General features: G+C 42.3%; 1 protein-coding gene across 2 annotated transcripts in view; it reads right to left on the reverse strand.

Annotated features, from left to right (window-relative positions):
• Window positions 1-4921, reverse strand: part of TFG (trafficking from ER to golgi regulator) — a 34771-nt gene extending 29850 nt beyond the window's left edge. The window contains exon 1 of one of the 2 annotated variants that reach the window (XM_036743501.1): window positions 4566-4921. The gene's annotated coding sequence lies outside the window, so the exon portion shown is untranslated. The remainder of the gene's footprint in view (window positions 1-4565) is intronic. The other variant, XM_036743500.1, reaches the window with a different exon arrangement.
• Between the last annotated feature and the right edge of the window lie 7195 nt (window positions 4922-12116).

Here is a 12116-nt window from a genome sequence, read left to right on the forward strand (position 1 = left end):
CTGGTAGCTGATATGCTGGTAAATGTTGTCTTCCAACATCTAGGATGTTCTTTCCTCAAGTTCAGTGACTGGCTCAGTCTTCCTCTCCACCCCAACTTCTGTCTTCATCAATATATTGACACTCCTTCAAAAACTGTTACCTGCTAGGTTCCCTCAACTTACTCACTCCTCAAGATCTACTCCTTCACTCCAATTCAGCTACACAGAGAAGGTCACACTTTTAATCTTAATCACATTATTTCAAGGAAGTCCTCACTGCAGCAAGGCACTCCTTTTACATTCCCTAATTAACCCACTATCCCACTCAGCTTTTCCTTATGTTTCATCCCATCTCAAACCTACTATAGTTTCCCCTTCCCCTACCCTCTCAACTGAGATTTGCCTCATATTTCATAGAAAAAGTTAAAGCCATTCACTGAGACCTTTTTCTTCTTCCCTCAACTTTTATCTCTGAGATGCCTGCTGCAACCATCGCCATGTTCACCACTGTCAAACCCTTCTCCAGGCACAAAAATGATCCCATTCCATCCCATCTTCTCTACCAGATTGTAACCCCCTGCCCTCACCCCCACCCATCACTCCTCTTTACTCTCCGTCTACTGCCTACAAATATGGCCGTATCTACCCCATACTCAAAAAAACAAAACTTGATCCATCCATCCCAGCTGGCTATAATTCCATCTCCCTCCTCTCTTTTGTGGCTAAACTCTTTGAGAAAGTCATCTCAAGGCACAGTTAAGTGCCTCCACTTGTTTTCTTCTCACTGTCTTCTATCTGGCTTTCCTCCAGTCCAAAGTTACTAAATTACCTTCTCTCTGATACTCTATCTAGATTTTTGTGACACTACTCTCTCCTGGTTTTCCTATTTGACAATTTCTCAGAGTTCTTTACAAGATCTTCATCTAGGTTATGCCAGCTAGCTATAGGTGTCCCATAGGACCCTCTACACTATTTCATTGGCGATTATCAGTTCCCATGGGTTGTCATCATCTCTATGCTGATGATTCTCAAAGCTACTTAACCAGCCATAACCTCTGCAGACTTCCAGTCTTGAATCTACAACTGTCTATCAGATATCTTGAAGTGGGATCTCCCACAGACATTTTAAACTCAAAACATCTAAAACTGACTTCATTATCCCCCAATCCCTTTAACTACCTTATTACTGTTGATAATACAACCATCCACCCAGGCTTGCAATCTAGGGCAACCAAGATATCGTCCTCAACTACTCACTTTCTCTCAACCTCCATATCAAATCTGTTACCCAGGCTGTCAATTTTATCTTCATAACATCTCTCACATATGCTCCCTTCTCCCCTCTGACCACCACCCCTAGTGAAGGACCTCATTACCTCAAACTAGACTACTGAAATAGACAGGTAGCCAGACTCAGTGCTACAAGTCTCTCCCCTTGCCATCCTCCACTAAGCTGTCAAAGTGATCTCCTGACCATGCTACTTTCCTACTCAATTAACTCCTGTGTTTCTCTATTACCTCCAGGATCAAACATAAAATCCTCTGTTTGGCATTCAAAGCCCTTCATAATCTACTCTCTCCTCCATACATCCATTCCAATCCTCTTACACCTTACAACTGCTCCCCTCACCATACACTCACAATCTACAGTCTAGTGACAATGGCCTCCTCGATGTTGCTCCCACAAATGCTCGCCTTCCTCATCTTGCCTGGTTTCCCTCATCTCCCAGCTAAAATCCCACCTTTCCTGATCCCCTTAATTCTAGTGCCTCCTTCTATTAATTATTTCCAATTTATCCTGTATGTAGCTTGTTTGTAAATAGCTGTGTTCATATTGTCTCCCCTGTTAAGACTTTGAGGTCCTTGAGAGAGAGTGTCTTGTGTCTTCCTTTGTTATCTGCAGGCTTATCATAGTCCCTGGCACATAGTAAGCACATAATAAATGTTATTTACTAACCAAAAAGAAAATAAACCATCCTAACATTTTTAACAATATGAAGGTGAATAAAGCCTAGTCCTCTTATCTCTTCATGACTAATCAGCAAGAAATTGGTAGCATTATCACTGCACTATTAAGCAGCTAGGATTGCTGCTGAGCCCAAATAGGAGCTAACTTTCAATGACACTGGAAGAAGAAAGAGCTGGTATACACAGTAAAGAAACAAGATAGTACCACTGGAAGTAGATTAGGAGTTATAAGGAAAGAGGTTTGAAGTCTATCCCTGCTACTTCACTCATCACCACAGTTGTCCCCCCTTACGTTTTATCTATGCTCTTATTCTATCAAACATCAAGCACTTAATAAGAGTTTGATTTAACAGACCTACATAATACTATACTTAGAATCAGAAGATTTGGGTTCTAAACTCTGCCACTCACCAGCTACTACTTTATTAAAGTCACAACCTGTCTGGGTTTCAGATTCCTCAAATAAGGGAGTTGGACTAGAGATCTCTTCTATTCTTCCTAGCTTTAAAACTCCTCAGGACCTTTAAGATAACTTCCTATCCAATGCAAGAATCATTTCAATTTATTAGATATCTGTTAAATGCCTATTATGATGAACTCCAGAAAGTTCAAAGACAAGAACTGCCCCTAAGGAGTTTGGATGAAACATGCAAATAAAATGTGTGTGTGTGTTTGTGTGTGTGTGTGTGTGTGTGTGCGCAATATATATATGTAAGGAGTTTGGATGAAACACGCAAATAAAATATGTATATGTACATGTCTGTGTAATATATATATGCATATATATATATATATATATATGTGCGTGTGTGTATATATATATGAAGTAAGGAGGGAAATAACACCTGGAGGAGTAAAGACCTAGTATAAAATGTGTCACTCCAGGTATGCCCTTGAAATAAGCTAAGAACTTTCTAGTGGCAAACCTAAGAAGGTAGAACATTCCAGGGATGGAGGTTTGCTCAGTCCTATCTGACCTCTTTGTGACCCCATCTCGTTTTCTTGAGAAAGATACTGACTGGATCAGTTTGCCATTTCCTTCTCCAGCTCATTTTAGAGATGAGGAAACTAAGGCAAACACGGTTAAGTGATTTGCCCTGGGTCACACAGCTACTAAGTGTCTGAAATCAAATCTGAACTCACGAAGATGAGTCTTCCTGACTCCAGGGCCAGCACTCTATGCACCGAGCCATTTAGCTGTCCTAGAGATGCAGGACAAACCTTTAAAAATAGGCAGGGGAGTAGGAAATGAAGTATGGGGAGATTCAATGTTATGTACACGAAACAGTGAGAATACCAGTTGGCAGCTGGTAGGTAGAGTGCCTGAAGGCAAGTATTGTGAAATTAGTCTTGTTGAAAACAAGTCATCAACTGCTTTAAATATCCCACCAAAGGATGTTGTATTTTCTCCTAGAGGAAACAGGGAGCCACAGAAGGCTTTAGAGCAAGGAAGTGAGATGAGATTTGTGTTTTAAGGCATACCTATTTGGCAGCTGCAAGGACAGTGGATACATCTCAGTTTCAAAGATGGAAACAAAGCTGTTTACTGATTGCTCTAGAATCCAGAGCAGGGATTCGTAACTTTTTTTTGGCTCATAGATCCTTTTTTGACAGTCTGGTGAAACCCACAAATCCTCTAAAACTGTTTTTAACTACCTAATATAAAATGCTTATGATTGCAAAGGAAACCAATTATACAGAAATAAAGGTGAATATGTTCTTTCCCATTCAAGTTTACAGACTCTGAAGTCTCTTCAAGTACCCCTGGGGGGAGGGGATGGGTCCATGGACTCTAGGTTTAAGCACTCCAGCTCACAGAAGCAACACACGCCTAAATACCATAGAGCCCGCGTTCAATAAAAGTGTTGGTGAGCTGGCTGCACAAAGGTCGCGGCCCTCCTCCAGTGACAGTGCTCAGCAGGATGGTGCTCAGCTGTTGCGGAGGCAAAAGCTGCGCCCCGCCCCCCCAAAGCCCAGTTCCCGGCCATTCCATTCAATTGAATTAGCGCCCCTCAGGCGCCTACTTCGCTTCCCTGAAACAGCTAGGAGGGAAGGGGACAAAAGTGAAACAGGAAGGGGGCCGTCCATCCCCCTTCACCCCCGCCAGCCTTCTCTCCACAAGTAGCCCCACGTAGCAGACGACCGACACGGTGCGCCTCTTCATCCTTACTCCGTCCATTCCAATCCCAGCTCCGGCGGCGCGCGCCCCCCTGGTGACCCCTCGCGCATAGCCCCGCCCTTGTGACCCCTCGCGCATCCCCCTCCTCCCCGCCGGCTCGTGACGTTCTCTCTCCCCTCGCGGGTCCCCCCCACCTCCCCCAGCTCCCGGCCCGGTCGCAGCCCCCTCCTTGGCCTCGCACCCATCCCTCCAATCGCGCGTCCCTCTCCCAGAGCCAGCTCCGGGCGCCCCTCCCTCCCCTCGCCTTACGTCCCCCTCCCGGCCGACTCGAGACCCCCTGGCTCCGGTCGCCTCGCGCCCCACCCCCGCCCCAATCCGCCGGACCAGAGCCAGTTCCCACCAAGGCCTCGGCGCGCATGCCCGCATCGCCGGCCCGAGACAGCCGGGAGGGAGGGAGCAGGCGCGCCCCAGTTTCGAGCGACCATTGAAAAAAACATACCTTCCTCGTTGGGGCCGCAGCCGCCGCCGTCCCCTCAACCTCGCCTTCTCCGGTTCTGTCTCTGAGGGCAGCGCCGGTGCCGAAACCGCCACGGCGTCAGGGGGGAGGCTACCTTCCGTCACGTTCGGCCGCGGCCGTAAATCGCCCTCTGGCTCGAGCCAGCCTCAGCCAATCGCTTGGACCCACTGAGCCTAGCGTGAGCTCGAGCCCCGTACGTGGCAGGATGGGGGGAGGGCAGGGCAGGGGGCGGGGCCACAGAGGCGGGGAGGCGAAGGGAAAAAAGAAAGGAAACCTCTCCTTCCGCCTTGACAAGTGCCTCTCCTCTTCTACCCTAAAGCGCATGCGTTTCAGGGTGTAGCTCTGACGGCAGCTGTAGAGTCTGAAGGCTTGTGAAGTTTTTTTTTTAATGGGATTTAGAAAGAAAAAGGCGTGGATGAAGGCATTGCGCATGCGCAGAAGTATGACAGTGATTTTTTTTTTTTCCCCCCCCATTTCCCTGAAATCTGACATGTAGACCCACTGAGCATGCGCTTGCTTAAGGCGTGAATTTTCCACCCCGCCCCCCCCAGCCCCTTTCTAAAAGGCACCTGCACTTGCTAGAGAATTCAGCCTACACCTAAATCTGGGATCCTTGAACGGTTATAAATTTTGTAACTGCATTTCAATATAATCAGTCTTGTGTTTTATTTTGTGCACTGAAAAACATTATGATGAGGTGTCCACAAACTTCAGTAGACTACTAAAACACTAAGGAGCCCCTGGATTAGATCATCTCTGTCTGAAGTCCCTTGCAGCTTTTTAACAAGCTCAGTAATAAGCTCGTCCTGCTCAGTAATAAGCACTAAAATGGCATATGTATCTCTGAGCCCCTGCATTGACCATTTCCTATTTCTGGAGCGCACCCCTCTACCTGTCTTAATCCCTCTCTTTCAGATGCAGCTCAAATACCATCTTCTGCGTGAAGCCTTTCCTGGTCTACCCAACTGCCAGTGCCCTCCCTGCTAAGCTAACTTGTATTTAACTAACGCTTTATGTGTTTGTTTTGTGTGTGTATGTAATACCATATACAATACATATAATATGTGTATAAATGTATCGTATATGTGTATTTGTGTATATAGACATATGTCTATAGGGGAGTGTATGTGTCATATATATGTATATATTATATATACTTGTCTCTCCCATTAGAACGCTGAGATCTTTTAGCGTAGGTATTGTTTCATTCTTGGTACTTATAGGTATCTTTTGGACCTAGTACAGTGGCTTAATAAATACTTGTTGATTGATTGTTGGTTACGTCCCAAATAAGATAACACATGTGAAAACACTTTAGAAAGCATAAAGCACTAGACCATATATAACTGTTATTATTGATATGACCCCTTCCTCCATCTTTCCATTCTTTTGAAAACTCCTAAAGGACAGAAACATTATCCTTCAAAGCAAGTCAAATCCCACTCCAGCTCACAGTGATTTCTCCCTCTTTTGCAGAAGCAGTGTGGTACAAAGAAAACAGTACTGTATGTGAAATTAAAGGACTTTGATTTGAACTGTAGCCCTGTCACTTCATGCTTATGAAACGTTAACAAGTCACTTAGTGCCAGTTTCCTCAACTATAAAATAAAAGGGTTAGATTAGATTCTTCTAAGAGCCCTTCCAACTCTAAAATCTATGATCCAATGAATTCTTTTAGCACTTACTATCTCTACCACTCATTAAACATCTAATGAGTAAATGAAACAATATTGACTATTCTTAATGTATCCCCGAAGTAGTCTCCATGCAAGAAATACTCAAGATTTAGTGACTGTCCGTAGAGAGATAACCTGTATTAAGGAGCCACTCACCTTACCCCTTCAACATGTGTTTGTGTGGCATAGGTGGAGGTTGCAATTGATACTTGGGCATTGCCCACATAGCCTCTTGTGCTGCTTTCCTGAAGCCTATAGAAAGGCAAACATGTCACCATATTAATTATCTCAAAGAGGGAGTACCATATCTGAGCTGTCCACAGGATGATGAAACACTCATCCATCCACCCAGTGGGCAAAGTTGCTCTGGTGTCTGTCCAATAGGTTCTAAAAAGCTACAGTTATCTCCACTGGTCACCAGAAAGTAATCATCCTGAAAACACTCCAATTACACCCAGTCCCACTGCTGCCAGCCAGCAAGCTCCCTATTGTCTCTGTGATCCAATAACACTGTCCTCCTTCTTATTCCTTGCACATAACACTCTAACTCCTAACTACAGGCATTTTCACTGGCTGTCCCCCATGTCTGGCCTACAACTCTCTCCATCCTTGTATTTGTTTCCTGGTTTCCCCTACAAGAAGCCTTTCCTGGTCTACCTTAATCTTCATGTCTTCCCTCTGAGATTACCTCCAATTTACCCCATGTATATCTTTTTACTACATAGTTGTTTGTGTTCCCATGAGACCGTTAGCTCCTTGAGAGAAAGGACTGTTTGAGTTTGAGGGGTTAGGTTTTTTTTCCTTTGTATTCCCAGCACTTAGCACAATGCTTGGCACACAGTAGGCATTTAATAAATGCTCATTGACTTAATTTTACTCACAGAGGAATTTGCTAGATTTTGCTTGAAGCTAGAAGAATGGTATGAAATATGGTTTCCAGAAATGTCAAATAAATTATTTAAATGTATGGCTCTACTCTTCCCACATCTGAACTTTCCCCTATCAGTCATATAACTGACTTACCCACCCTGATATTCAGAAGACACTAGCACTAACATTCTATGGCCCCACAGTTTGTTAGACATAGCAAAAATGAAAAGAAATTGAGTGCTTCTCCACAGATCACGATATCCAACCATCTTCCAAAATTCCAACCAACTACTTCTCTACCCTCAGGTAGCTGATAAGAGTTCACAAACTCTTAGCCATTGCTTATGAAGTGAGAATAAGAGAGAGGAATAACAAGAAGACAAGGGCAGCACTGGGAGAGAGAAGTTGGCTTCTCAGCCTTTCTTCACTACTTCCAGGCTTCATGATAGCTGACAATCTCCAAAGTTCTGCTCCCCCTTTAGAGCTGCTGGTCCAATCATCTCCCTCGCACTGGTCCTGATCGTCACAGGCAGAGACTCAAACTATAGTTGTTGCTATCATACATGGTCTAGCCCCACTCTTCCATCATTTGTCCCAGTGAGAGGAGATAAAAGCATATGTCTTGCCTGCTAGGAACACAGATGTCTCACTCCTAAAGCATGCTGCTGTTTTCCCTCATAGTAGATGGGGAGCCTCAGTCTCACTGACATGTGTCTCTCTTCTCCCTGTGCCCTGAGAAACAGCAGAAAAGAAGTTGCTTTAGCAAGCGAACCAAGAAATCTAGCAATCTATATAAAGAGCCACTCAATCACATGACATCAGTCCATCCACAGAAGATTCCGTCTCCATAGTGAAGAAACAATATCACAAATGAAGAGGATAAAAAAGCAGCAGCAGTTCAGCAAAGAAGCTGAACCACAGTTGACAATGAGGAGATGGCAACAGCAGACTCAGCAGACAGCAGCTCAGTCGAGGTGACCCGTCAGAGAGCAGCTCAGTTGTCGAGGTGCCAGGAAGAGAGCAGAAAAATATGTCACCAGAGGACTTCATCATATCCTTGGAAGTATGACCAAAAATACACTTCCCGGGTCCAAAACACATATTCCTTAACCACACGTGTTCTTTTTTCCTGGTCACACATTTTTCCTGCATATGCATCTTCTCAATTAATAATGTAAGAATGCATGCCTCTGTTGCACTGGACAGAGCGTGTTTGTGTGGGTAGGTGGGTGAGTTTCATTTATTTTATGTCTTTTAATTAAATATCTTATGACTTAAACCAATGTCTTCTGGTTGCCATAGGGAAAGTAAATGCACCAGTGGAGTCTCATGAACTACGGCTTTGAGTAGAAAATGACTCACAAAGTACCTTGAAACAAGGAGCCTGAATGTCCTAGTTTCCCTTTGTGCTGCAACATTAGTAGCATTTTGTAGATGAGAAAAGTAAAGTTCTAGGATGTGTCCATGGTTACACAGCTAGTAAGTAGCTGAGGTGACACTTGAACCCCCATCTCTGAATTCTGGGTCCCACAGGCTACCTCCCAGTGAAGGCCTAGAGGCGATGAACTTTACCCTAAAGTTGTTCTGCATTGGGTCTTGCATCAGCTATGGAATTCTGATGGTGAGTCTATCACATAAAGAAGGTATAAAGCTCAGGTTTCTAGTCTCTAGAAACCTTTTCCAACACATACACAGTGTGTCTGAGAACACAGAGGTAAAATTATCCCTCGTGTCTTCGTGGCCATTTGCTAATGTGTGCTTTATTTCCTCCTGGATTGAGATGGGTAAGATGTCCTCACATATCTCTCCTAGAGGCTCTATTTTCAGATACTTTGCTGACACTGTTTCTCTCTACATGCTTTTTTTCTTCTGCAGACTGTAGGAATGTGACCTAAAGTCTTTTTCTACACTGTTGGACAGAAGAAGAATGAAGCCTATAAGCATTTGTAGGATCATAAAATGGGAAGGGAATTTGAAATGCTATCTAGTCCATCAATTTACCTCTAAGACAAGACTATAATTGGGCCACCTTAGATAGGGGTCCTATTTTTTTCAAAGATACCCGTTTGTTTCATTGATTTTGTTATTGCTTAAAGTTTCCAAGAAAGCATTCATTTTTAAAAATACACAGGATAATAGATTTAACATTGAAAGAATCCTTAGAGGCTAGTGAATCCAGGTTCACAATTTCCCTTTAGTAACACGTCTTAGCCCTCAATGCCAATATATCCTTAGAGACCAATGAAAAGCTGGAAGCTATCAAGCAAGCCTTTATGAGGAAAAGTTCTTTGAAAACCTTAAAACTCCATAAATGTGAGCCATTGTTAGTAGTCCCTCCTGTTTCTGAATAATCAGACTAAGGGTTCTCATTGGCCAAATACACTGCCTTATAATTTTTTTCTTCTCTTTTTGTTGAAAGCATTAACCTGTCCCAGGATGACTTTCTCCCTGATTATGATATTGTAGACAAGGAGAAATATTGGTAACAAGATTGTATTTGCTGTTGTATTTCCAGTGAGGCTACATGAGGGAAAATAATTAAACTTTTAAAAAATTGTTCTTTACCCTTCTGAAAATATCACAGTATTTTTATAGTTCAATATCAGTCCCTTTTCTCTTGAGAGTGTTTGAGTAAAGATGGAGTTCTTTCACTATTTTATTTTTCAAAGGAGATGGCAGCAGAATGTTGTCTTAGCTTGGCTAGGAGCCAAGAATCAGAGCCCAGGATTGGAATTGTCCTTGCATAGGTGAAGGTGAGTTCACCAAACAGGTCTCTTTTAGGGAAATGGGTTTGAAGTCCTCTTCGACCTGGATCTAACTACCCCGTTACTTTCACCCATGGAGATTTTTTTAAATTCTGTTCTATACCTCTGTACCTACCACCTGAGAAACAACCTCTTATCTGTCTCTTGCCACTGATTGCTCAGGAAGATGAAAAACATTATTAATACCAAGACCCCTGTTTAAGCACCTGGTTTGTTTTAGGGACTAGTTTTGAAGGCCTTATCATGCTTAAAATATTGTTTCATTGGGAGGCAGTACTTAATTGAATAACTTGTTTGAGAAAAACCAATTCCTTAGCCCTTTATAATCATGGAGTGTTCAGATGCAAAGCTTTCCCCAGCCGTAGAATAACAGGGTCTCAGATACCTGTTCTGATCCAAAGTCATGGCGTGTTCAGAGTGTCTACTGGTTGTTTGCGATCCTTCACCTCTGGATAAGGCAAAAGGATTTGCTTCCAATGTCAATTCAATCAGGCACCAGGGCTGAGCTGCAGCTAGGACTGAATGACAGGGGTTATGACCTATGGCACCAAAGTTTCATGGTTTGGGGGGTTTTTATTTATTTATTTTTAGTTTTCACCATTCACTTTTATAAGATTTTGAGTCCTAAATTTTCCTCCTCCCTCCTCTCCCTTTTCCCCAACACAACAGGCAATCTGACATAGGCTATACATATATGATCATATTAAACATCTTTCCACATTAGTCATGTTATGAAAGAAGAATCAGAACAAAAGGGAAAAACTATGAGAAAGAAAAAACAAAAAACAACAACAACAAAAAGAGAAAATAGTATGCTTTGATCTACATTCAGACTCCATAATTCTTTCTCTGGATGTGGATAGTATTTTCCATCATGAGTCTTTTGGAATTGTCTTAGACCGTTGCATTTCTGAGAAGAGCTAAGTCTAACAAAGTCAGTCATTGAACGATGCTGCTGTTACTGTGTATAATGTTCTCCTGGTTCTGCTCACTTCACTCAGCATCAATTCATGCAAGTACTTTCCAGGTTTTTATGAAATCTGCCTACTCACAATTTCTTATGGAACAATAGTATTCCATTACATTCATATACCACAACTCGTTCAGCCATTCCCCAATTGATGGGCATCCCCTCTATTTCCAATTCTTGGCCACCACAAAAAGAGCTGCTATAAATATTTTTGTACATGTGAGTCCTTTTCCTTTTTTATGATCTCTTTGGGATACAGACCTAGTAGTGGTATTGCTAGATCAAAGGGTATGCATAGTTTTATAGCCTTTTGTGCATAATTCCAAATTGTTTTCCAGAATGGTTGGATCAGTTCACAGCTCTACCAACAATGCATTAGTGTTCCAATTTTCCCACATCTCCAACATTTATCATTTTCCATTTTTGTTAGGTTAGGCAATCTGATAGGTGTGATGTGGTACCTCAGTGTTGTTTTAATTTGCATTCCTCTAATAAATAGTGATTTAGAGCATTTTTTTCATCACTATAGATAGCTTTAATGTCTTCATCTGAAAACTGCCTGCTCATATCCTTTGACCACTTATCAATTGGGGGATGACTTGTGTTCTTATAGATTTGATTCAGTTCTCCATATATTTTAGAAATGAGGCCTTTATCAGAGACACTGGCATTAAAAAATTGTTTCCCAGCTTACTGCTTCCCTTCTAATCTTCCCTTCACTTTATTTGTGCAAAAGCTTTTTACTTTCATGTAACCAAAATGATCCATTTTGCATTTCATAATGTTCTTTATTGTTTGATCATGAATTCTTCCCTTCTCCATGGCACCAAAGTTTTTGTTTGTTGGTTTTTACATATGTTTCAGTGACATCTTTTGTTTTTCTATCACAATCATTTCTGGAAATATTCTCTTTCCTCCTTTCTCTAAATTGAACCTTACTTTATAATAAAGAAAAACAGTTAAACAAAACACTCAGTACAATGACCTGGTATGAAAATAGGTGTAATATTCTTTCCAGGTCACCAGATATAGAGAGCACTGACAAAACTTGCAATATTTCAGCATTGTAGAAATAACAGCTCTCAATACCTACTCTGTGGAATAATTCATTAAGATATTAATCTCTGAGCTGGCATGCTTAAGTGAGTAATACCATACATTACTGCTCACCCTGTGCCCTGGTTCCAGTTTCCATAACATGAGCATTTTACCAATATTAGTCCTGGTGTCTCCAGTTTCCTGTGCTCACCAA

Source organism: Trichosurus vulpecula, chromosome 2 (genome assembly GCF_011100635.1).
Source record: "Trichosurus vulpecula isolate mTriVul1 chromosome 2, mTriVul1.pri, whole genome shotgun sequence".
NCBI classification, from domain to species: Eukaryota; Metazoa; Chordata; class Mammalia; order Diprotodontia; family Phalangeridae; genus Trichosurus; species Trichosurus vulpecula.